Raw genomic sequence first — 22,344 nt, 5'->3', positions numbered from 1 at the left:
GGTGCTCCAGGATGATCTCATGCCATCAGTCTTAACTGACCATGTTGGCATTGGACTTTATTGGCACCTATATGCTGGCAACTTTTATTTCCAAGAGCAATAGCAGCTGTTCAGCCAGAGCTGCAGACTAGTTGATGGCTCACCCTGCTGAAGCTGGATTCAGATCTCTCCTAACCTGTTCCCAAAAACTGAATGCCTGAAACCTTTGTATCAATCCTGCCATCTGCCTCATTTGTGTTCCGTGCCTTAGGAGAGAAATCCTTGTTCCCTTCTCCTCGCTTTGACAGTTTTTCTGGATGAAAGAACTCCAGGAAGAGTGGGACCAAGCAGAAGTCACTCGTGCTGCACGTGCAGCTGTTTGCATACTCCCTGCACCTGTTTACTCTCCCTATTTCTGGCCATAAAAAATCCTAGGAATTCTTCACTAAAGGGTTTGATTTTTTTCATCAGCTATCTCCTGACAGCAGCCAAGATGGCAATCTGTCTATCCAGAGGGAAAAGAGAATTGGGCATGGTGCTTTTCTTTGTTCTGCTGTTCCCCAATCCATGGCCAGAGCTCTTTCTGAAGGTGTCCCCAGTTTCTGCTTTGATCTGGGCCACTGTGTGCAGGCTGCTGCTCGGGTTCTGCTCTTCGTCTTTCCATGTGACACAGTGACCTACATACCTGTCCTTGTCGGTAATGGGTAATATCCTGGCTTATCTGATCCACCCTTTTCAAGGGTGATAAAGAGAGATCCTTAATTATCTGGTGGTTTCCACCCACCAGTCCCCAAGTTAAATGTGGTGCTGTCCTCCATCCTTGTTTGTGTGTTTTTGAATAAGAACTAGCTAACCTAGAGGGTTTCCATCCAGGCATCTCTGAGGAGTCTTAAATCTTAATCCATCCACAATCTTAACTAATTGGATTTGTTTGTAGAAGAAAGGTGACTGTGGTTTGACTTTCTGCAGAACAGTTAACAAAAAAAAAAAAAAAAAAAAAGAAAAAATAAAGAAAAAATAAAGAAAAAAAGAGGGGTTGAGTAAGGGATAGAAACAAATGACATTAATGAAGAAAAAGCAAACTGCATCACAGCTTACCCTGTTGCATGATAGGTATGGGCATTGCTTAAACTTGCAGTGGAGATTTTGCATGAATAAGAAAATCAGTGACCTACATGGTACTTAATATTCCTCCACCCTTGTAGGTTAGTTATGAAGGGAATAAGCAGCATTACTGCAACTTATGCCTTATTACTGCTTCTAGTACCATTGCTCCAGTAAAACTCGGAATGAAAAATGCTTCTTCTCTTGAGAATAGCCTGTAAGCGCTATCTTATTTTTGCAAGCAGCACTGACGAATTGGTAAACACAAATAAAAACATAAGTAGCCAGGGAAACCCAAACTCAAGAGGTTAAATAACTTTAAATAACTCATTTTAGACCTGAGAGTCAAAATCAGGATAACAATATATGTATCCACTGACGACTGAGGTACTGTGCCTATCATATTGCTGGTATACTGGCACTGCCTGCTGCTATCCCTGTGTCCTTGGCTCTGGGACATCTGCTACAGCTGCGTAAATTAGGTTCAGATGACCAAAAAGCCAGCTTTAGCCAAAGAAACTGCACCCCTGTGAGCACTCCAACAACTGCCTCAAATGCCACCACACCGAGAATGAAAAATACTGCGTACAGCTCATTTAGCAAGGGCTGTAGCTCACATATGTTTTCTGTTTGTTGCCTCAGCCTCCCCCCCGGCTGGAGGCAAGCGGCGGGCGCCCAGCTGTGCCCAGTTATGGTCAAAGACAAGGAGGGGCAGGTTGGAGTTTAAAAACGGAGCAAGAGGTCAGCTGTTTGCCTTGGCTTAGAGATAGGGCTCTGTTCCTGTGCTGTCTTTTGATTTTTACCAATCCTGAAGGTTGTGAGACTGATTTTTAGTTTATTCTGCACTAATTCTGTACTGATGTTATGCTGCTGAATCTTGTTTCGTGAAGGTAAGGGAATTGTGAGCCCTGTTCCCTGTAACAGAAAAGGTCAGTCTGAGCTTGCTTCCTGCTGTCTCTGTTCTGCTCTTTGATGGATACCGGTGTCAGGCGCTGAGCCTCAGTGTGAACCAAACCCTGCTGAGCATCAGAGATCTACTTGAAACCATGAAATTCAGGAGAGGGTTATAGTGATATCATCTTTTTGAGCTGTTTTTAGGAGTCTTGAAGAGCACTGATCTTTAAATGGATTTTTATTCAATGCATTTAGGGTCTCTGTAATTGATGGTGTCTATGAATACCATTTAAGCTCACAATGGAATTTTTGACATGCTGTCTTTGGGAGGTGGTGAGCCAGGGTTGCTGCCTTGCTCCTGCAGCAGCGTCCCTTGGCTGTGGGGTGACCCTCTGGGTGGCATGTCCTTGCCACCAGGAACATGTGATTCTGGGGTTCCTCAGCATCCCCTCCCCCCTTGTTTTGGCAAAGTTGTTGTCCAAGGAGCATGCTGGGCAATTGAGGTACACAGGGCTACTCGGAAGGGCATCAGGGGATTTCTGTGCTCACAGGACAACTCCAAGTCATGGAGAAAACAACCCAGAGGGCAGCACAGGCAAATGGGACAAGTGCCTCCAAGCAAATAGTTGTGGGATGCACAAAACAGGATAGGGACAGGGAGGAAGAGGTAGAACTTCTCCCCATCCTCTGCAGCCCTTTCTCAGAGATCTTGATGGGTTTATTTATAATATTGATGGTCTTCTTGGGGAAGGAGGGGAAAACCATTTGATAAGAATCTGATTATATGTTTCTATATTTAAGAAGGGAAGCTTTCTGATGCTGAAGTAGGAAAAAAATAGTGGTTTACTGTATTAAATTTGGTAAGTACTTAGCATAATCTAGTGATTAAAGCAGTCTTTTCCTGGTACACTTGTAAATCATAAATTCCCACTGCAAAATGGCTCCTGTGGCATTTTGCCAATTAACCTTTGTGTGCTTTGATCTCGCTTTGACTCCAGAAGTTCAGGCTGTTCCCTGGCTTGTTTAGCTGTTGCTGTTAACAAAACTCTTGCCGCTTGAAATACGCAGTGCTTAGCATCCATGTATTTCTTAGCCTTCAGGTCTCTGAGCACATGCAATATTGATGCCTTGTGGATCATAGAAAAAGCCTGACTCATTAGTGAAGAGGTATTAAATAAACATCCCCAAAGAAAGCAAACAAGCTTGGCCATTACGAAGACTATTTTTCAGCCTGAACTGTGCTAGCAGAGGCATAGGAAATGAGGGCTTAGTGAACTGGAGAGAGGAAAGAGGAATCATGGTATGTTCTTGGGGAGCCAATCTGTGTAACCCCTGCCTGCCTTGCAGACTGGCACCGCAGTCAGCACTGGGGTGCAGCTGGGAGGAGCAGGGACCCGCTCTGCCTCCTGTCCTGCCTTTCCCAGAGGTCAGAGGCTGAGGATGGGGCTTGCACAAAGTCTTCCTGCCTGGTGTCTGGCAAGAAGCAGGCAGCAAGCACAGCCTTTCTGCAAAGCACTGCAGCCACAATGGCTAATGTGTGCACAAGTCCATCCTCATTTCTCCTGGGTCTCATCCAAGTTCTGTCTTTTGCTTGCCCCTTTTCTTCACCTCTCAAGAGTATAATGTATGATATTTACCTTTCTCCTTCCCTCCCGTAGGCAATTCTGAGGCCAAGGGCTGAAACCACAGTTAAGATAAAAATACTTGGAGGTAAAAAACTTACCGCAAGCATTAAGTACTCTTAAATAGGCTGGATATATATTTTGCAAGCCACGTGATGTTTATTATTTATAACTAATGACTATCTGACAGTTTAGAAATATGAAAGACTATTTGCCCCCCATGTTCAGGGACTCTCAGTTCACGTGAGTCAGTCTCAATCTGGAGTCTAAGAAAGGTCGCTTTGCAATCTGTAAGCAGCTTTAAAGCCTGCACAGGCCTTAAAGCATCAGGCTTATCCAGTGGGGAAAAAACTCTCCTGGAACAAGGTAGCTCTGACAGCAGAGAGCTAGAAAAGGGGAAGAGCTGATATGAGCCAGCTTGTGCTCTTGATGCAGGTAGAGGAAAAAAAAGCAGCTTTTCTAGAGGCAAAGCACACATGTCTGATTTGTCACTGCTTCAGCTAACAATTCTCACATTTATTTATTCCAGGACCATCTTCATTTGACCAAATGGAAAATGTGACATTGCCTTATGGATACGTGAAACAGCCAAACCTGTGAGTAGTCCTAGCTCCGCAGAATCTTGTGCTCTGTCCTGTCTCTATCATCGTGGCCTACGTATCCGTCCATTCAGCCACCAGCACCTGTTTACTGCTGCTTTTCAGTGGACCACATCGGCCAAAACATGCTACAGAAGCTCTTTAAATTTGGGGTTTCTTTCCATCCAAACCTCCAGTATCCACCCATGCAGAAAAGTGAGAGCCCAGATGTCTCCTGTAACACAGAAAATGTCAGAAACATGTTGAGATGTCTCTCAACACACATTAACTGCCTTTCCCTTCCCCATACTGAAAAGTGCAAGCATTTCACTTTTGTAAAGAAGGTCCTGAAAACACAGTCCCTCTCCAAGACCTCCCCTCCCTGTGGAGGGTGTGGGCAGACACCCCTTTTGCAAACAATGGAAAAAGTTACTGTGTCTCCTGACTTTCCACAGGAGCAGCTCTCCACCTGCTCATGTCTGAATTTATAAAGGAAGCTTCCCCTTGCTCCATTTGGGTTGAGGCAGCAGGAGTGTTTCTATGAGATGCTCAGCTGGAAGATGAGCCCCAGGCTATGGCTGGAGTGAATGGCATGTCATGGGGCAAGGCCAGAGGCAGGTGAGTCTCCTTGGATCAGCACTTGGATCCAGGGGTAAACAGCTTGTCCATCTCCTACTAGATCCCTTCAAGGGGAGTTTCTCCCCACGCTGCCTTGTACATATAAGATGATTTGGGACCAAACCCCACCTTGCCACCTTCCTCCTGGCTGCCCATCCTTCCTTTAAATGCCTTGCCTGGTTGCAAAGGAGGTGCAGCTGTCAGCATTGGACTGTGACTAATGTTCATTTTCTTGCACAATGGAATGCTCGGCTCTTTATTACCTAACTTCAGCCTTTCTGCCATCTTCTCTTTTTCCCATTTATTTCATATATCCATTGCAAATGATTAGCTCTTAGAAGTAGGAATTGCGAGTCTGGTTTCCTCAGGAAACAGGGTGGTCATGTTCTGTACATCTTCAGATAACTGTTGAACACACCAGTTGATTTAATTTGGCTGCTGGAGATGGGCTCAAAGCTAATTGAATTTCTGCAAGTTTTGTGCAAGTAGGCAGCCAGCTGGAGCAGAGAGGAGCCCTGAAGTCACATGCCAGAAAGAAAAGTAGCAGATAAAATGTATCTTAGTAGATACCAAAAAATTCATAAGGGAGGTACAGTAGTTAGGCATCAAAAAAAGTGCCTCAGTTTGTACCTCTGAATAACCATGAGAGACAAACCTGTAAGAAACCTGGACTCTTCTAGTGTTTATTAAGTTACTTCTAGGTTGTTTGCACTGCAATTAGGACAATAGTTTTAGATCCCTGAGAGGGATTTTTAACGTGTTACTATAGACCATGAAAAAAATAACTGTAATAATACTGATAAAGGCAGACAAAAGAAATCTAATCACCAAAGGTTCATCTGGCAACTGCAGGGCACAAAATCTCACCCCACAGTTCTGGGAGTTTTTTTGCCGGCAGCAGATTCTCAGCCCTCACCCACTCTATTCCCTTTCCATGGACAACCTTAAAATTAGCCAGATGATGTAAAGATGTGTAATCCCACAAGAAATGAGCTGGTTTGGAAACGGCAAGTGCTGGATCTGAACCTGGCTCCAGGTTTCCAGCTCCTGACTGCTTACACAGCAAAGGTGGTAAGTACAGTACTGAAATCAGGGTGATGTTTTGCATGGTGACACATGCCTGCCCAGAAGTGGACAAAAGGGAGGATTTAACCACAGATTGTCTATTTCTTTTCTGTAAAAAGGCATTTTTCCATTGTAAGGTGATTCCATAAAAAGTAAAAACGGATAAAAATGAAAAGGCTTGTGCAGCAGTTCAGCTGACAGGTTTCATGCAGTAGTGCCGTGTTACAGAGATAAACATCAGTGCTTAGCTTACAGATTGTCTCAACACCTGGAAGGCTGTTACAGAGACAGGTTTAATAATTAATTGCTGTTTCTCTGAGACAATGTATCCTGGATCTCTTAAGGGGCACGCTGCACACCAGGTAACAGGAGGAGTAGGCAAAAGAGACAAAAGCATTAGAAAAGATAAAAAGACTGAGATCAAATGACATTATTCCTCATGTCGGTAGAAATGGGGCTATACTCAGCTGATCCTGCATGGAGGTTGCCTAGAGGTGTTTTGATATACTTGAGGTCAAAATACTTGAATTCCAAAGTTGCTTTTAAGTAAATGACTCTCATACAGCTGGTGGCAGGAAAGAAGATGCAAGCAGATCAATTCCTTGATACTACTGTGTTGGGTTTATCTCATGTCTCCATGCACAGCTGGAGATATTGAAGAGTTATTTTATAATCAGAAAAATATGATATCTGGAGATGATGTTGAAAGGTCCCTACAGGATATGTTTTCTGTATGTACTATATATTTTGTCATCTGTGTTTAGCAGGACATTTTTCTGCGAGAGCTATAAACCTAACAAAATTGATGCTACAGTGAAGGGAAAAATAGGAAAAAACATCAATCTGCTGGGCTCCTTAACAACCCAAACCACAAACCTGGGCTGTATTCTGGCAGCAGAGGAGCACTAACACCAATTCTATCTGTGCCTCAGTTACTCCCCATGTCAGCTGCCATCACTTACTACTTGCTGGGGCCCTGTGTGTTATGACAGGGGTACTGAGAACAAAAGTAATGGCAGCTGATGGCACAGAGCTGCACGTTCTGGGAGCAGTGCTGTTCTGCAAACTCCAGTACAGAGTGTAATCTCATCATACAAGCTTATTTGTCCAAATGTGTATGTTTACTGATGTGAACATTCTCATCTTAATGAAATTGGTGAAATGAGGGAAATTATGAACCCATTTAAGATATCTACAAGGACAGGACTAACTGCTGATGCCTGCTGTGCTGGGTTTAGGCTGCCAGTGATCAGTGTGTCTTTTGTCATTGAGCAAATCCTGTTGACATCCTGGGCAAGATGCAAATCCTCTCTTTCCCCAGGTTTTTATTGCTGAGGAGGATCTTGATTTCAGTGAGTCAGATAGTGTTCTTTTGTTAACGTGTCAGCTCAGATGGCTTTGAAAAATATGTTTCCTTATGAATTGAAGCTGGCTCTCAAGCTTCTTTGTTAAGCACAGTACACAAATTGAAATACTAATCATGGATCTGTGTAGTTAAACTACTCGTGCAGATGGATCTGATGCTGTTGGTTGCATTTTCCCATTGCTGCTGCAAAAGGAAGGAACTCCTGAGCTGGAACAGGGGTTTAATAGAGGAAATTATTTGGGATTGCAATGGCCTCTCTAAGAGACGGTTGCTGAGGAAAAGCTCTGTTGGCAAGCTTCCTCTTGGTTTGTGTCCAGATCCTCAAAGTATAAGTCAACCTAAGCCAACTGAAGAGTACTTTTATACTACCTGAGCTTCTTACCCTGTGCTTTATAATAATTTCTGGTAGCTTTCATCTGTTAATGTGCAAAGAAAAACCATCCTAGGCTGAAGCACAGGATTTATCAAGCAAGTTTGTAAATCTCCATAAGACTTTTGGACTAATTAATTTTGCCTGGTGTAGGGATTTTAAAATATGTAATGGCAAGTTGTATGTGAAGAAGCAGTAAAAGCAAGATTGAAGTGTTTGTGGAGATGAGGGAGTCACTCTCTTGCTTTTGAAAAGCAGCAAATAGGTTGTGTGACTTCACAATGTTTTAAGCAAGTTCTGGAACATGCAATTGTGAAAATTTGTAAAAATATAACCCCTTTCAATTTTGGTTCTCTCTCAATGAAAGAGATTTTTTTTCTATCTCTCCCTTAGCTAAAAGGGCTGGCACTCTTACTATCCACCACTGCTCCAGCACTAGTGATAACATTCAGCGTTTACTGAGTACTTTACATATTTCCTCTGTTGGAAAAAATATTAGCTCATTAAATCTTCCAGTATTTCTGTCATAAGAGCAGTCATTAGAATTGTCTTTACTTTATGGGCAGGAATAAGGGAGAATGGAGAGTTTAAGTGACCTAACCATAGCAAATTAGCAGCAAAATTTGGATAGTTCTACTGATTTCTGTATATCCTCTAATGACTCATGAAAATTATATTCCTTACTCATTCAGCTGAGTAGCTGAATAACCTTAAGCTTTCCCTTAAAAATAAACAGGACTAGTGTGGACTTGGGTCTAATAGGTAATGGGATTTCAAGTTCCTGGCACAGATTTTTTTTCTTCAAAACTCTTAGACACTAACTGTGAGGCACTGGAAAAATGTTCAGGCTGTTGAGTTTTCATGTTTTACTTTGCTAACTCTTGAATGGAGTAGCAAATCCATTCAAGGACAAGTTACGGGTCTTTGCACATCAGTGCTTGTAAAGCACACCGTTCCTGATGGAGCAATGGGGGAAGCTCAGTGGTGTGGCCGCTTTCCCATGGAGTCACACTGTGTGTGTGCTATGCCGAGTGGTGCTAACAGTATGGGAAGGGCAGTATGGACTCCCTTGGTCCTGGAAAACCTACCCCCCTACACTGAGCCTCATGGATGGGAGGGCTTGGGACAAACCAGCTTCGTGTTCATTCACTGCCCTCACCATTCCAGAGGTGGTATGCCCATACCAGATCGTGGCTTCGTGTCATACATTTCCTTGGGAGGCAGGTTTTGATAGGTGCCAGACTCAAAGCAAAGGCTGGATTGGATTTTCTGTGTTGTCACTCATCTGACTCAGCCACTGGCATGTGTCTCCCTTATCTAAATCACAGTTGCCCCGGGTGGGCTCTTCCTTGCATCCTGAAACCACTGCTAACTACATTAAACCAAAAAATGCTTCAAACTGTGGGAGCACTTCCAAATCAGTCCAGCCTTTTCCAACTACCCACCTTGATGTTTCTGTGAAACATGAACTTTTAAAGTTTGATTGCCACTCCAGGGCCATCTGTATTTCACATTGAGGCCTGTGCAGTGATTCACTTTTTACCTGGTTGGTACTGATAAGAAAGGACCCTCTTTAGAATTTGATTTCCTCTGTGGAGTTTTCTAGAAACTGGAGGTTGAGTGATTAATTTTATTGGTACAGTAAATTCTAAAGGAAAGACTATGTCATTCTTCAACAGTACTTCTTTCTGAGATGACAGCACAATAAATTGCAGGTGTACAGCAAATTCCTAAATGCAATCAGTTGACTCATTGTGCTGGGTGGATGGAATAAGAGCAGTGGTGAAGGGTTGGGTCACTGAAGTCATGTGGAAGCTTTACCACTGCCTTAAGTCAGCACTGAGTGATCTACTTTTGACGAACAGTCAAAATTAAAGCTCACACTGAAAACAGTTTCTTTTGTCAAAGGCAGCTACTCTGTGTGTTTTTGACAAAGAATTCTTCCAATCTACCATATTTTAAAAAGTTTGCCTTGCAGGATCAAGCCATTAACCTCTTAAGATTTTAATCTTTTTAAGTGATAGGACGAGGGAGAATGGCTTTAAACTGAAAGAGGGCAGATCTAGATTAGATTTTAGGAAGAAATTCTTTACAGTGAGGGTGGGCAGGCACTGGAACAGGCTTCCCAGAGATGGATGCCCAATCCTTGGAGTGTTCAAGGCCAGGCTGGATGAGGCTCTGAGCAACTTGGTCTAGTGGAAGGTGTCCTCCTGCCCATGGCAGGGGGGCTGGAACTCAATGATCTTTAAGGTCCCTCCCAAAGCAAATCATTCTGTGATTCAGACCAGAATAATCGTCAGTGTCTGAGGCTTCAAAGAAAAGAAAGGAAAAAGGTTTTAAAAAGACTGGAATCAGTAAACACATAATGTCCCACTGCATTTATCCCCTGTCATACATTGATTCATGGATATTAAGTCCAGCAGGGACTGTTACGATCATCTAAGCTGAACGTCTGCTTACGTTGTATAATTTAACCTTTTTTCCTGCATCGGACTGAACAACCTGTGCTGCACAAGTATTTTTAGAAACACCATTAATCCTGATTTAATAATTTCACATCATCAAGAATTCTGCAAAAAAGCCCCAGCTTTGGAAAGCCATTCATGGGATTTTCCTAAATGTAACCTGGAGATAATGAGTGTGCCCAAGGTGATGCTAGAAGTTGTTAGCTAAGGCCAGGGAACAGAACCGGGTGAGCACACTCCCAGCCCATGCCATCAGTATAAAAAATCCTTCCACTCCAGTGGCCATAGGGTGTTCTCAATCAAATTGAAATACACAATTTGTCTTTCTTATACCATTGGGTGTTAGTTTCATTAAATGCTCCTGTATGTGAGGCTTCACTGTGGAGTCTCTTACTGTTCTGGACTGTGTTCTAAGGTGAAAAGATGCTTTTTAGAGAACTGACAGTCAATGTAAGACTAGGGTTCAGAAAAGCTTGACTGGTTTTGTTGCCCTTTAAATGGCTGACCAATTAAGTAGCTGTGCTGCAGTCTTCTTTAACATCAGGCATTTTGGATGTGAGGAGGCAGGGGACACAGCTGCTGGCTTCTAGGCTTGATCCCCTAGTTTGTACTATTTATACTTTTGAACGAATTAACCATCATAAGGCGTGTTGAATGCAGGGCAGGTACTGATCAAAAACCAGAAATATATTGGTACTCTTTGTCTTACTCAAGCAGATTTCCACTGTTTCTTATGCCAATGCATCATAATTTAGCTCATTGGCTCTGCTTTCTAAACAAATGTAAACAAGCAGACACACTCCTCTTTGTCCTTTTAAGGGGATATAATGTGTGTTCTTAAGAATTTGGGCCACAGGTTTTGAATAGAAAATCTGCCTAGTGGCCTAGATATTCCTAAAGCTGCTAGCAAATATAAAGAGAGAGATGAATGACAGATGTTCAGATGCAGTTAGGAGGAATTGTTACAGGCATGAGAGTTGTTTGTGGCTGAGTGTGCTTCCCTGCTCACTCAACCCACTTGCAGTGTGCTCTCTGTAGGGTTTCATGGGGACTGAATGCGTTTACTCTGAAGTCCAAGTAACAAGTGTTACAGGGTGAAGGTCTTTGATACCAAAGCTAATAAGAAAAGGAAGGGGGAAGGAAAGAAAGACAGGCGTATCAAAGTCTCCATGTATTTATTATAGTCCTAGCTTGAGAACCCTGAGCAGGAGCTTTCCCTAGCCCCTGCAGGTGAGATCTCCTTGACAAAGCTACAGAAGTGGCCATCATGTTATGGTTGTGGGCGCTTAGTTTCTCTCACACGGAGGCAGTTTTGGTGTCTAAAGGCAGGTATAGTATTTTAGTAATTTAACAAAACCAAAAAAACCAAACCAACCAACCAAAAAAACCCTACAACCAAAAGCAAGCAAACAAACAAAAACCCAGCCAACCAAAAAAACCCCCCAAAACCCCAAACAACTTAACTCATGATTTTACTAATTTAATTATTGGTCAAAAGTCTTTGTCCAAAGCACCAGCTGAGACACTCATTTTAAACCTCAAATCTTTTTCCCACTTACAGGTTTGAGACTAGACTAACCTACCATCTTTTGTATATGGGCAAGGTTCTTTAATTAATTTTTTAACCTCACTGTTTGCAACATTGAAATACATATTATTTCTTTATGCCAGCTTTATCTTCTAGTAGTGATACCGTTATAGTATTTTCACAGTCTTTGAGTGTTTGCTGCAGAGAAACCTATTCTGAACCATTTTTTTCTCCTTCTAGGCTTCTTTATGGTTACTTACTAGGTAAATCAGAAGAGAAAAAACCTTTCCCATACTTAACAGGCTTTGATGAGCCATAAATTTAGACTCACCTCAAGCTTTCAGTGTACTGGGAGTGAGGACTCATATGGACAAGGGACTTTGAGCCACAAATTTCCTTTTCCTGGATTAATAGTGATAGTAACACAGAGATTGCTATTCAAAAAACAAACATTCTTAAAAGTAAGCCATCATAGGGAATGCATGTATGTCTATAAAATAACACTAAATCAGTCACATCAGGCTGTATACTTTTTTTTTCAGAGACTGCCTCCAGACAGTATAAAGAAATCACTGCATTTATCTGATTAAAATTCTCTCCAGGAGCAAGTAATTTATTGTATTGTAAATCTGGCCACCTACCAGCAGTGAAAGCCCGGGCTTAGAGGAGCCCAGATTTCCAAAGGACTCAAAAGCTGAGCTGGCATGCTAGTTCTGACTAGGGTAAGTGTTTGCCTTCCTTGGAATTAGACCATAGGATCAAATTTTATCATTGTTTCATCTGATGAAGCAATATATAGCACAAAGATTGTGAAGCAAGTATGTTTAGTAATTCAACAAGCTGCAAATGTATTGTAGGATTTGATCCAAAGCCTGCTGTAGTCCATGGAGAGGAATGGTTTCTCAAACACAGCTTGAATGAGAGAGAGGGAGTAGTAAAAATAGTGGAGAACTTCAGTAAAAGAAGAGCAAAGCAAAAAAGCAGAATAAAGTCATGTGCTAATCAGCACTATGTCACAGCTCTCTCTCTTTAATCCCAATGTACAGTGGATACTATTTATATTATTTTTCATGTATTTTCTGTGACAAGGCCACAGATAGGACCTTGCCTGTTTCTGGAAGAGAAGGCCTCTGCACTAAGAGCTTGGGCAGCTGCCTGTAAGGTTCTCCTGTCCACATCAAACCTTGAAAGAAAGACCTACCTACTACTTTCCCCTACCTCAGACTACCCTTGATAGGCAAATGGTGATGCCTTTGCCTCTCCTCAAGCCTGCCCCTATCAGTCTCCTCCCAGGATTGTAGGCTCTTCATTTGTCTGCTGTTGTGCCATAAAACCTCTCTTTTGTCCTCTTCTCATTGAGGATTCAGTCATGGCTCAGAAACAGAGACAGCCAACCTCTTTCTGTAGGAGTTCAGAACTAATCTTAACATAATCTGTTGGCACCAAAAAAATAACTTTCTTGAATGAGACTGAATAAAAATTAATGGGAATGCTTATCTGATAAAGTACCTTTTTTGTTTATGGAATTATTCTTCAAGTCTTTGCAAGTTCTCAATTTGCCCTTCTTTCAAGCTGAAATTCAACCCAGGTCAAATAACTTTAACCTCCATTACAATCACCAAACTTTTACGTCACTGGACTTTTTTTCCTTGGAGCCAAAGTTGGTTCTGTGTTTCAGTGAATTTTATTTGCAGCTCCAGTCAAAAGCACCAAATCTTCTTCAAGCACACAAAACATATATTTGGTCCACTGAGAAGCCAGAGTCACTAATGGTTATGGAATTGCTCATTGACAAGATGGGTGTTTGCAAGAGAAAATGCTGTTGGGAAAAGCAACATGTTACTTGAGTAAATCCCTCTTCAGGAGTCTGGGCTGCTAAGCCCCTGCAGAAGTAGGGTACTCAGCAACAGAAAAGCTTTTGGGAGGCTATGTGTGATCTGCCCCTTTGACATCTGAGTCAGCAGATCAATAGGTCCCTGTGCCTCTCCCCCAGAGTAACATTTCTTTGCTGAAAAAAGAACCAAGCAAATGCTGAGAAACTGCATAGCTCTGTGGCTGGGATGAGATGCTTTGGGGTTTTATTTTTTGTCTTGTGTGTTGAAGGCTCTAGGCAGGTGAGAAGGTATGTGGCACCCCATAAACATGAAATGGCAGAGATGGAAAAGAGACATTAGAGGATCTCATTTAGGAATACCAAAGGGTAAACATGGTGCTGTTTTACCAGGCTGGCCTATGCTGCTCAGGTTGACAACAGTGCAGGCCGTGAGCCAGCCATGAGACATGGCCCCCATGTCAGGTCTGTCTCCACCTCATGTTCTCCATGGGGAGATGCAAATCTTCCTCTTGCCCAGGCTCTCTCCCCAGCTTGTCTGGGTGCCCTACAGCACTGAAAACACACCCACAGCTCCGTGGGTGTGCGTGCCTCAGAGGCGTGCTACAAATGGGGAGTTTGGCCAGCGGCCTCATTCACATGGGTTTGGTGTCCCCTCCTCTCGCCCACACTGGAGCAGAGCTGAGCCACTGGGGCATTACGGCTCACATCCAGAAAGCCAGGGCAGGGAAACATGGGGTTTGTATTCATGTTTGGAGGAGTTTGGGGTTTTTTCATCTGTTTGTTAAAACATTCAGTAAACATTCATAAAGCTCATATTCTCAAAATTATTTATCATTACTTTTTATTAATTATAGTAACCCCTGTTGCTTTGTCATATGGGAAGTAAACAACTGCTTTGACTAACTAAATACTCAAATCAGGTTGGAGATGGTCTTAGTTCATCTCATTAATCACACCAGCTATTTATTGCTGTTCGTGTGATGTGAAGGAGCAGAAATGGCTGTTCTTAAGCATGAGACTGCACCTGTGCTGCTTCCTTCAAGACAGTTAAAAAAGGTGTTCTGCCCATGTATTGAAATATGTAATGACAGGTGTACTTTTTATTAAGTTGGAGTTTAGAGTTCTTAGATTTTAATAGCACTAATACCTGGTGTATCATTTGTTGGGGACACATATCATCCACCAGAAGCAGAATGGGTTATGTGATTTATAGAGGCAAATTAAAAGTTTGCAGTAAAATGGGAATTCTGAGTGTACTGTAGTATGTCCTGTTCTTATCTATCAAATGTTGAAAAGGACAGAAATATCAGAATTTGAGACTGGATTAATGAATGCACACACAGAAAAAAAAGAAAAAAACCCTACCCCACTTTGAAAGTACTTTCCCAGCAAAAATACCATAAGGCACTATAAAAAATCTAAACCCATGTGTTTTACTCAAATGTGCTGTAAAATTAGTGAAATCTGGTATAGCAAGAGGGTGGAAAAAATCCAATGCATTGGATATTGATTGATTGCAAGTGATTTGAGAAACATATTTTGTACCTTTAAAAGATGGGAGAATTAATCTACAGTAGACATATATAAAAAATGTATGTAATGCTCACAAAAAATCTGCTGGCTTCCATCAACGTATATAAACCCTGTTGGGCCAGCTCCTCAGCAGCACAGGCAATGGTAATCACTCTGAAATCAATGACCCAAATGGACAATTTGCACTGCCTACAGGTCTGCCTGTCCTCATTTTTCATACAATAAGTGCAGAAAGGGCAATGGTAAGACTACTTGCCATGCAGGGCAATTGCTTATCTACCCCAATCAGAAGGGATTATTCCCAGATCAGAGTCAGATGATTAATCTGTGCACATTGTTCAGTCCAGAGTCTTTGTATTGTGGTCAGCAGCCCATGAAAAATCTGAGTGGGATGGAACACCACGTCTTCTCCTCTTGTCTGCCAGGTAGTAACAACTTTCTGTCACTACTCACCTGGTCCTGATTCACACAGTGGCCTGGAGCTAAAAGATACATAACCACTAATGAATCTTTGGAATTGTGTAGTTCCCACTTCTACACTTGAATTACACATTTAAGGCTATTTCCCAAAATTACACAGTATTCTTTGAAGATGAAAGTTTCTGCTTTTCACAGGCATAATTTTTTATGTCCTCTCTTGGAAAATTGCAGGTGGATTATGTAACTGTTTGGGTGTTTATTATTATCTGTACTGGGAAATCAATTGGTGCTGCAGAGGATAACAGTAAACACTTAGAGCAAAGAGGAGATGACACTCTCCTGTGGTGATACAGATGACAATGATAGATGATAAATAGATGGTCAGAGAAAACCCTACTGTTAGCCTGGCAGGATTGACCTTAAACAGCTATGTAGGCTCGTATGTGTTTGCTTTCAGCTAGCCACCAAAGCAGAAGTAATGGGTGCAATACACATGGAGGCTGTGTGCCAGCAACAAAATTGCATTTGCTTTTGTTTGTGTTTAGAAAAAATGCTCTTGGGTCTGTTTGCTTGAGTAGTGAAGCAAGAATTTCATTATTTCAGTGTGAGGCTCTGGCCTGAAGTGGAATATCAGCCAGTAGTCCTTCACTGTTTTTGCAGGCAAAAAACAATGAAAAGTATATCCAAGTGTTTGACTTTCTCATGGTCCTCTGAAAACCTCAGTCACTGTGTCTATTTAGTATCCCATGACTGAAAGCATGTGCCAGTGCTCTACTGCACTCCTGGTTCCTGGTTCAGCCTTTCAGTTCGTCCTTTCCGTAGCTTTAAGTGCTGGTGGCAGGGATCTCTCCAAGGATTATCATCACATAAAGTCCTACAGAGGTCACAGTGACACAACAGACTCTCTTTGCCAGACGCAGTACGAATGCATCATGAGCCACAATACCTGCCTGGGATGAGGAACGAACCCTCTCTGTGGCAAGCAGGAAAGCCCCAGTGCTTTCTGTAAGAAAGATACAATGCCTGGTTTAATTCCAGCTTGGCGATTTACGTTGTCCAGTCACATTTGCCAGTGGAATCACCAGGATATAGCATTGTGCATTTCCTGCTTTGACTGTTGCTTAACAAACTGTTCCCTGGTCACACTGTTAGCTGGTACTTACAGCATGGTCACGGGCATTCTCGTGCCTGGGAAATAAGCAGGGCTGGTTGATCTGGTCCACATCACACTGCAGAATTAATTGCACCTCAGAGAAAAACTAGGTTTCTCTTTTACTTAGTGTAAGCCTAAATTTACCTCCTCTGAATGCAGTAACAAACTGTGATTGATTCCAGGGCAAATCTGGCTCCAGTCCTTCATTAGCAGATGGACTTTGGGTATCAGTGAGTGAAACTTGCACTGCACGTGTAAGATAGTATTGATTTTCAATGGGGCCTAATAAATAAGTTTCTGTGACTTCTTCAGGACTAGCCTTGCCAATTATAAAAACTTGTTATTGTTTTCTGAAGGGCAGCATTAGCATTGTTGGGGAAAGCTAGCAGCATTCACGTGAAAGAAAAATAATTAAAATGTGGTAGACTATTAGAAATGCAAGACCAAATTACTGTCCACTGGGGAAAATGAATCTGAGTGTGCCTAATGACATCCTTTAGAAAGTGATATTCAGCTAAGAAGATTTATTGTCATTTGTATTGATAATCTGCTATATTAATGCTTGAAAATAGTTTCACTTAGGCGATGAAAAAATTTTAGGGGGTCTGCATTTAAAGAGTCAGAGGAGTATCAAAGTGACAGACATTTCTTTCCCATTGGGATCTCAGATATGCTTAGAGTTCATGGTATCAAAAAAATGGAAAATAAACATGAAAGCCTAAAAGGAAGAACGCTTAACACACTTAATTGAGATGACAACCAAAATAATGGATGTCAGAATAAATATGTTATAATACTAGTGAAAAATAAACTGGAATAAAGCAGATTTCACTCCAGCCCTATTAAAATTTAATATAGTTTAAAGCAAGCCAAACAGTCCCTGTCCAACCACAGCTATGAAAAAGTCAAACTAGATTATACCACTCTGCATATATGGTTATCTTATATAGTGCTGAGTGGGATTTAACTTAATCTCTGATGACTGTTCATTTGTGGTCAGCACGTTCTAACAACTTTACCTTGATTTTCCATAACTGTATTTAAAGCATAGTAACATCTGGCTGGGTAGACAAGGCTCCAGTTTGTGCTTGAAGGTTTTGTGTTTTGTAGGGTGGTTTTTATAACATAACTGCTTCAACAAAAGCCCTTACACAGACACAAATACACCAGCAAAAAAAAAAGAAAAAAATGCAAAAAAAAAAAAAAAAAAAAAAAAAAAAAAAGTGGTGGTTTTGATGTTATGGCTTATATCACTTGCCAGACTGGAATGCATCTTATAGGCAAAAAGCCTCTAATTATGTAGGAGGAGTTTACTGGCAGAACTCTACCAGCATGACAAAACTTTCAAGCGTAAATGCGAGCTAAGTGCTTATTTAAACCAGCGTGTCTTCTAACCACTTAACAATGTATAATTTGTTTCCGAAACCTCCCCTTCCCCAGCCACACGGTGGGTCTGACTCTCACCCAGTTCAAGTCAGCACAAGGATGCCAGCCTTGTGGAGGGAGGATCAGGCCTGATCCTTTAGAGAAAGGCTGCATTAATGGGATTCCCCCACCAGCAGAGAGTGGTGTGATGAGACAAGCAACACCCTGGGAAGTACAAAAACATGCGAAAAATTAGTCCTGCCTGTCCTACTCCTACTTACTTGCACATTTATATGACTTTTCACTCTCTCCTGCATAACTCATGCCAGCTCTAACTTCCTCACTAATCGGTGCATGGGTGCAGCTGGGACAAAAGGGATTTAAGAGAAGATGTTATGGGACACCAGGCAGGCTGCGTCCTGCACGGAGCAGGTTCTCCCTCGCCCCATACAGCTGCTGGCTCTGGCTGCCTTACCCAGCTGCAGGAGACTGTTTCCTTGTCTGTGGATGGGCTGCTGTGGCTACACTGCGTCTGTGTGATGCTGTGTGAGGAAGCCTTACCAGCTCGGGTTGTTGATAGCTTGGCTCATTCTTCCAATTCACAGAGCAGGTGTGCCCAGGAAGGCTAGGCAGGAGGTCAAATTTAAAGAGTTACAGCAACTGAGCAGTACTCTACCTGCCTGTTGTACTTCTGACTGTTGACATCACTAATTTAAATAAGTTCTGCCTGTACCCTTTCCACTCTTCCCCTATCCAAAAAGAATCAACATCAACTCAGACATGAAAACACCTATTTTGTACTTTTTCTTGCATTTGGGTTGAAAAGGGCAAAAGAAAAAAAAATGAGAGAGAAAACTGTAAGATTGCATTCCAGAAATATTTTGAAAATCCACAGGCTTAATGAGAGAAAAGAACTAAATGCATGAATGTTGTCACTGACAAGCCATCTGGAGCATGCAAGTGAAAAATACTTTCAAAATCTTGAAAGTAAATGATCGTGCAAAGGCACGGATAGTCGGCACTTGAGGCAAGAGGTGTTTAATTAGAATGGGAAAAGTCTTTGTTCTAAGTAATTAAAGGCAAAATTCCAGAGTAGATGAGAGAAATCCAAACTCCTTAAACATTTGACAGTTTTAAAGAGGAATCTGCAAGGGTTCAGGCATAAACCCACACAAGGAGAGGCAGAGGAGGAGGCCAGACTGCTAAGGCAGCTCTACTGAGACATTGCAAGGGCTGAGAAGTCAGTCCCTGTCCATGTAGGGTGATTCAAAGCACTCAAGTCAGGCATACAGGCATTCCCAGCAACCACAGAGTAGAATAAGCAGCCTCCAAAGGGTGATGAAAAATCCCACGTGCTCATCAGTGAGCTGCCTTGAATTAGTCAGGCACCTCAGCTTCGGTCCTTGCTCTCAGAGCTGTTAATGGATTTTATATTAGATGGCATCTACTTGACGTAGGACACAAATAATCCTGGCATCAGGGACACGCAATACAGCCAAAGGAATGATGAGTTCAAGGAGCCTCATGAAACAAAGGAGTTGGAGTATCAGTACTGCCTGTGCTGGACCACCCCTGGATGTTCTGAAATGACTGCAAGCACGTGGGGGATGTCACAAATCTGAGATTCACCAACCAAAGCCTTCATTTGGAGGCTGGTAGGACAACTACAGGCATTAAGATTTTGGAATTTGGCATGGCCAGAAGGAACTGTCTAAGGAGTGAGGCACCCCCATAATTTTGGAAGTCTAATTAAAAAGATGTACATACTACAGTGACTGCTTAACATGACAAGAGGTTTTATATAACATGGTCCAATTTCCTAAGTGAAAAAAACAAACCCTGGAAAAATCCTCATTGTGCTGTGAGCTGAAAATGTTCTTTTTTCTTTTTCATTTGTTCTGGGCACACTAAAGTTAGGTATTAGTAGTATAATCTTTTGATTTCAATTGTTTCCAATAAAATCCACACTTTGCAACAAGTTTAGCTGAATGAATGTAATGACTAAGCTTTGAATAATTTGGGTTCTATTACATTCTTAATAGCATTTTCCAGTTTAGTGCTTTTTCCCTTCTCTGTAATGGTTGCCATTATAAGTTTATAAGCAGATTTCCCAGGAAGAGGATTTCTTATCACCCAGAGCTTTCCTATGGAGACACTCATCAATATTAGCAACCATTTTTTGAATTATACTTATGACACAATTATACAGCTACCAAGTGCCCGGCATTTCACCTCATTACCAAGATCACTCATGTTTACTGAATTTTATTTTATTGAATTTATGGATATAAGAGAGGACACTGTCAAAAACTATTTTTTCTCAGTGTTGGCCAAGACAAAAGCTTTAAGATTCTATTCCAACTTCTGACCAGCATGTGTGAACAGACTCATCATTTGCTTTGAAGCCTAAACCATTTTCTAGCTACATATTTTAAAAGGGCTTTCCAGAAGTGGAAGTGTGATTACCTAGGACTATGTAGTGCAAGCTAATCATCTAAAGCAGGTACCAAATGGTAAGAAAAATACACAGATGGTTACCAGGAATCTTTCCTTCCTGGTGGAAGAGTTAATTTATACACTAGCAAAGAGAAAGTCATCTCACTGCCCTCGGAAGAAAAAAGACAAATGTTGAGTCTTATCAAAGTACTGCAGCGTGTTTCTGACTCTGAGGAAGGAGTTAAAACTACCCAGTGGTGGCTGAAAGCCTGTTATTAAGATCCCAGCCAATTACAGTTTACTCTGATCAGAAAGTGCTTTTATTTTAAAGGATGAGTACATGAGATTTTAACTCTGTCACACTAACTTTTCTGGTCATTTAATTGGAAAGAAGTTGCTCAAGAAAGTAATTAATTTTTGTGATTCTTGGGGACAATCCCAAAGAAGAAGCTCAGCTTTGAATGAGGGACTTGCACTGCTTAGCTCTGAAACTCAGCTTGTGCAGTGTTGTTTACAGAGCACCAAACTCTGCGAGGACCACACCTCGCACAGGTGCCACAACTGCCTGCACTGCAGTACACAGCTAACATCTACAGTGCACAAACAGAAGTGTCCTACCCAGCCCTGCGGTGTTAAACACAGCCAAAGTTCTTGGGGAAAAGTAATAGCTTTTTGCTGGTTTGTTGTTTACAGTGTTAGTTTGGTTTGGCTTGGGGTTTTTTGCTAAGTGTCACTGCTCTCTCTTTTTTTCTCTCTATGTATCTCAATGCTTTCCTGTTGCCTCAGACTAAGTGTTTTGCTTTCTGAGGCCTCATTCAATGACACAACTGCCTCTGTCCCAGGTACAAACTTTTTTTGGGATCCCTACAGGGGCAGAGGGCTGCAATGCTTGTCACACTTCTGGCTTTGGACTTTACACAAAATGCAGCTCTGTCCTTTTTTCTTTTACCCCTGTGAAAGTCACCGAAGTGTTTGCAAGAAAATGTTTTCTCTTCCACTTGTGATAGAGACTTAGTAGATCAGTTGAAATTGCCTGGATATTCTAAACTTATAAGCATCATCCCACCAGAGATGTGTTCTTGAATGTTAAATTTAGGCTAATTGGAGGCATATCCTTTAATTTAGCAAGCTGAGGTTACTAATACAGATCAAGAGCTAAAAATTAACAGTGGAGCTGATGTATGCTAAATGCCTAAGTGATATCTTAACCTATAATTATACAAGTTCTGTTAATAGTGAATAATTCAAATCTTCAGGGATTTCAATAGTCTAATGGGCTGTAGTTATTTCCAATTTACATTATGGTTGCTAGGTTTCATTAAAATGAGCAAAAGGCTGCATAGCATAGCAGAAGAAAATTGGTGTTTGAAGTTATCACCCAGAAATCAAAACATGAAATTTAAATTAGAAGGTGTCCAAGCAACACAATGACACCAAAGCCAAGCACTGGTAATGAAAGTAGGAAGACAGGGAGTTTGCAGGGATTATTAAAGGAAGACAGCACTACTAGCAACACACTCCGTAACAGCAATACCTTAAATTCCACTCTACTGTATGTAACGAGTCCAAAACGTATTACAAACCTCCACTAAGCCTTGCTACATTCTTCTGAATTATTTAAATTTTGTTATCACTGATTTGCAGGTGGCAGGCTGAGGCACGATAAGGCACATGGCTTATCTGGAGTCATGGGATGACTCAGTAGGATGTGAGAGCCGCAGCTGGGGGCTGTAGCCTCCCTGCTAGCCCACTGATGGTACAGCCACCCCACACCATCGCTCTGGGGGACAGCTCAGCCAGCCCCCTCCACCAGCAGCCACTGCCAGTTTCAGCCTCATACCACAGTCTCCAGTCTTCAGCCGGGCTGAGACATGTGTCTTTGGGAGGTGTGCTATACACCAGAGCACCCAGAGCAACATGGGTTAAAGCTACTGCTTTCCAGAGAGCCAGAGGGAGTTGTTATTCATCTGGATCACTGCAGGCACCTGACTTTCAGTGCAATCCCACAGACACA

General features: G+C 42.0%; 2 long non-coding RNA genes across 3 annotated transcripts; one reads left to right on the top strand and one right to left on the bottom strand.

Moving 5' to 3' along the window:
- The first annotated feature begins 1,844 nt into the window (after window positions 1-1,844).
- Window positions 1,845-4,838, top strand: LOC121675907. Of its 2 annotated transcripts, none has more exons than XR_006020274.1 (3): window positions 1,845-1,973; window positions 4,129-4,195; window positions 4,633-4,838. It is a non-coding gene; the product is annotated as an uncharacterized LOC121675907 (long non-coding RNA). The 2 variants fall into 2 exon arrangements; XR_006020275.1 differs by lacking the exon at window positions 1,845-1,973 and adding an exon at window positions 3,945-4,034 and having other exon boundaries at window positions 4,633-4,836.
- Window positions 4,095-21,929, bottom strand: LOC121675906. The gene is made up of 3 exons (XR_006020273.1): window positions 21,865-21,929; window positions 17,994-18,119; window positions 4,095-4,412 (listed from the first exon to the last, which is right to left on the bottom strand). It is a non-coding gene; the product is annotated as an uncharacterized LOC121675906 (long non-coding RNA).
- Between the last annotated feature and the right edge of the window lie 415 nt (window positions 21,930-22,344).

The sequence above is a fragment of the Corvus kubaryi genome, unplaced genomic scaffold (genome assembly GCF_017639235.1).
Source record: "Corvus kubaryi isolate FWS band 111438036 unplaced genomic scaffold, C.kubaryi_AGA036_p1.0 76, whole genome shotgun sequence".
NCBI classification, from domain to species: domain Eukaryota; kingdom Metazoa; phylum Chordata; class Aves; order Passeriformes; family Corvidae; genus Corvus; species Corvus kubaryi.
Note: the sequence above shows the minus strand (reverse complement) of the source record. Positions and strands in the feature narration are given on the sequence as shown.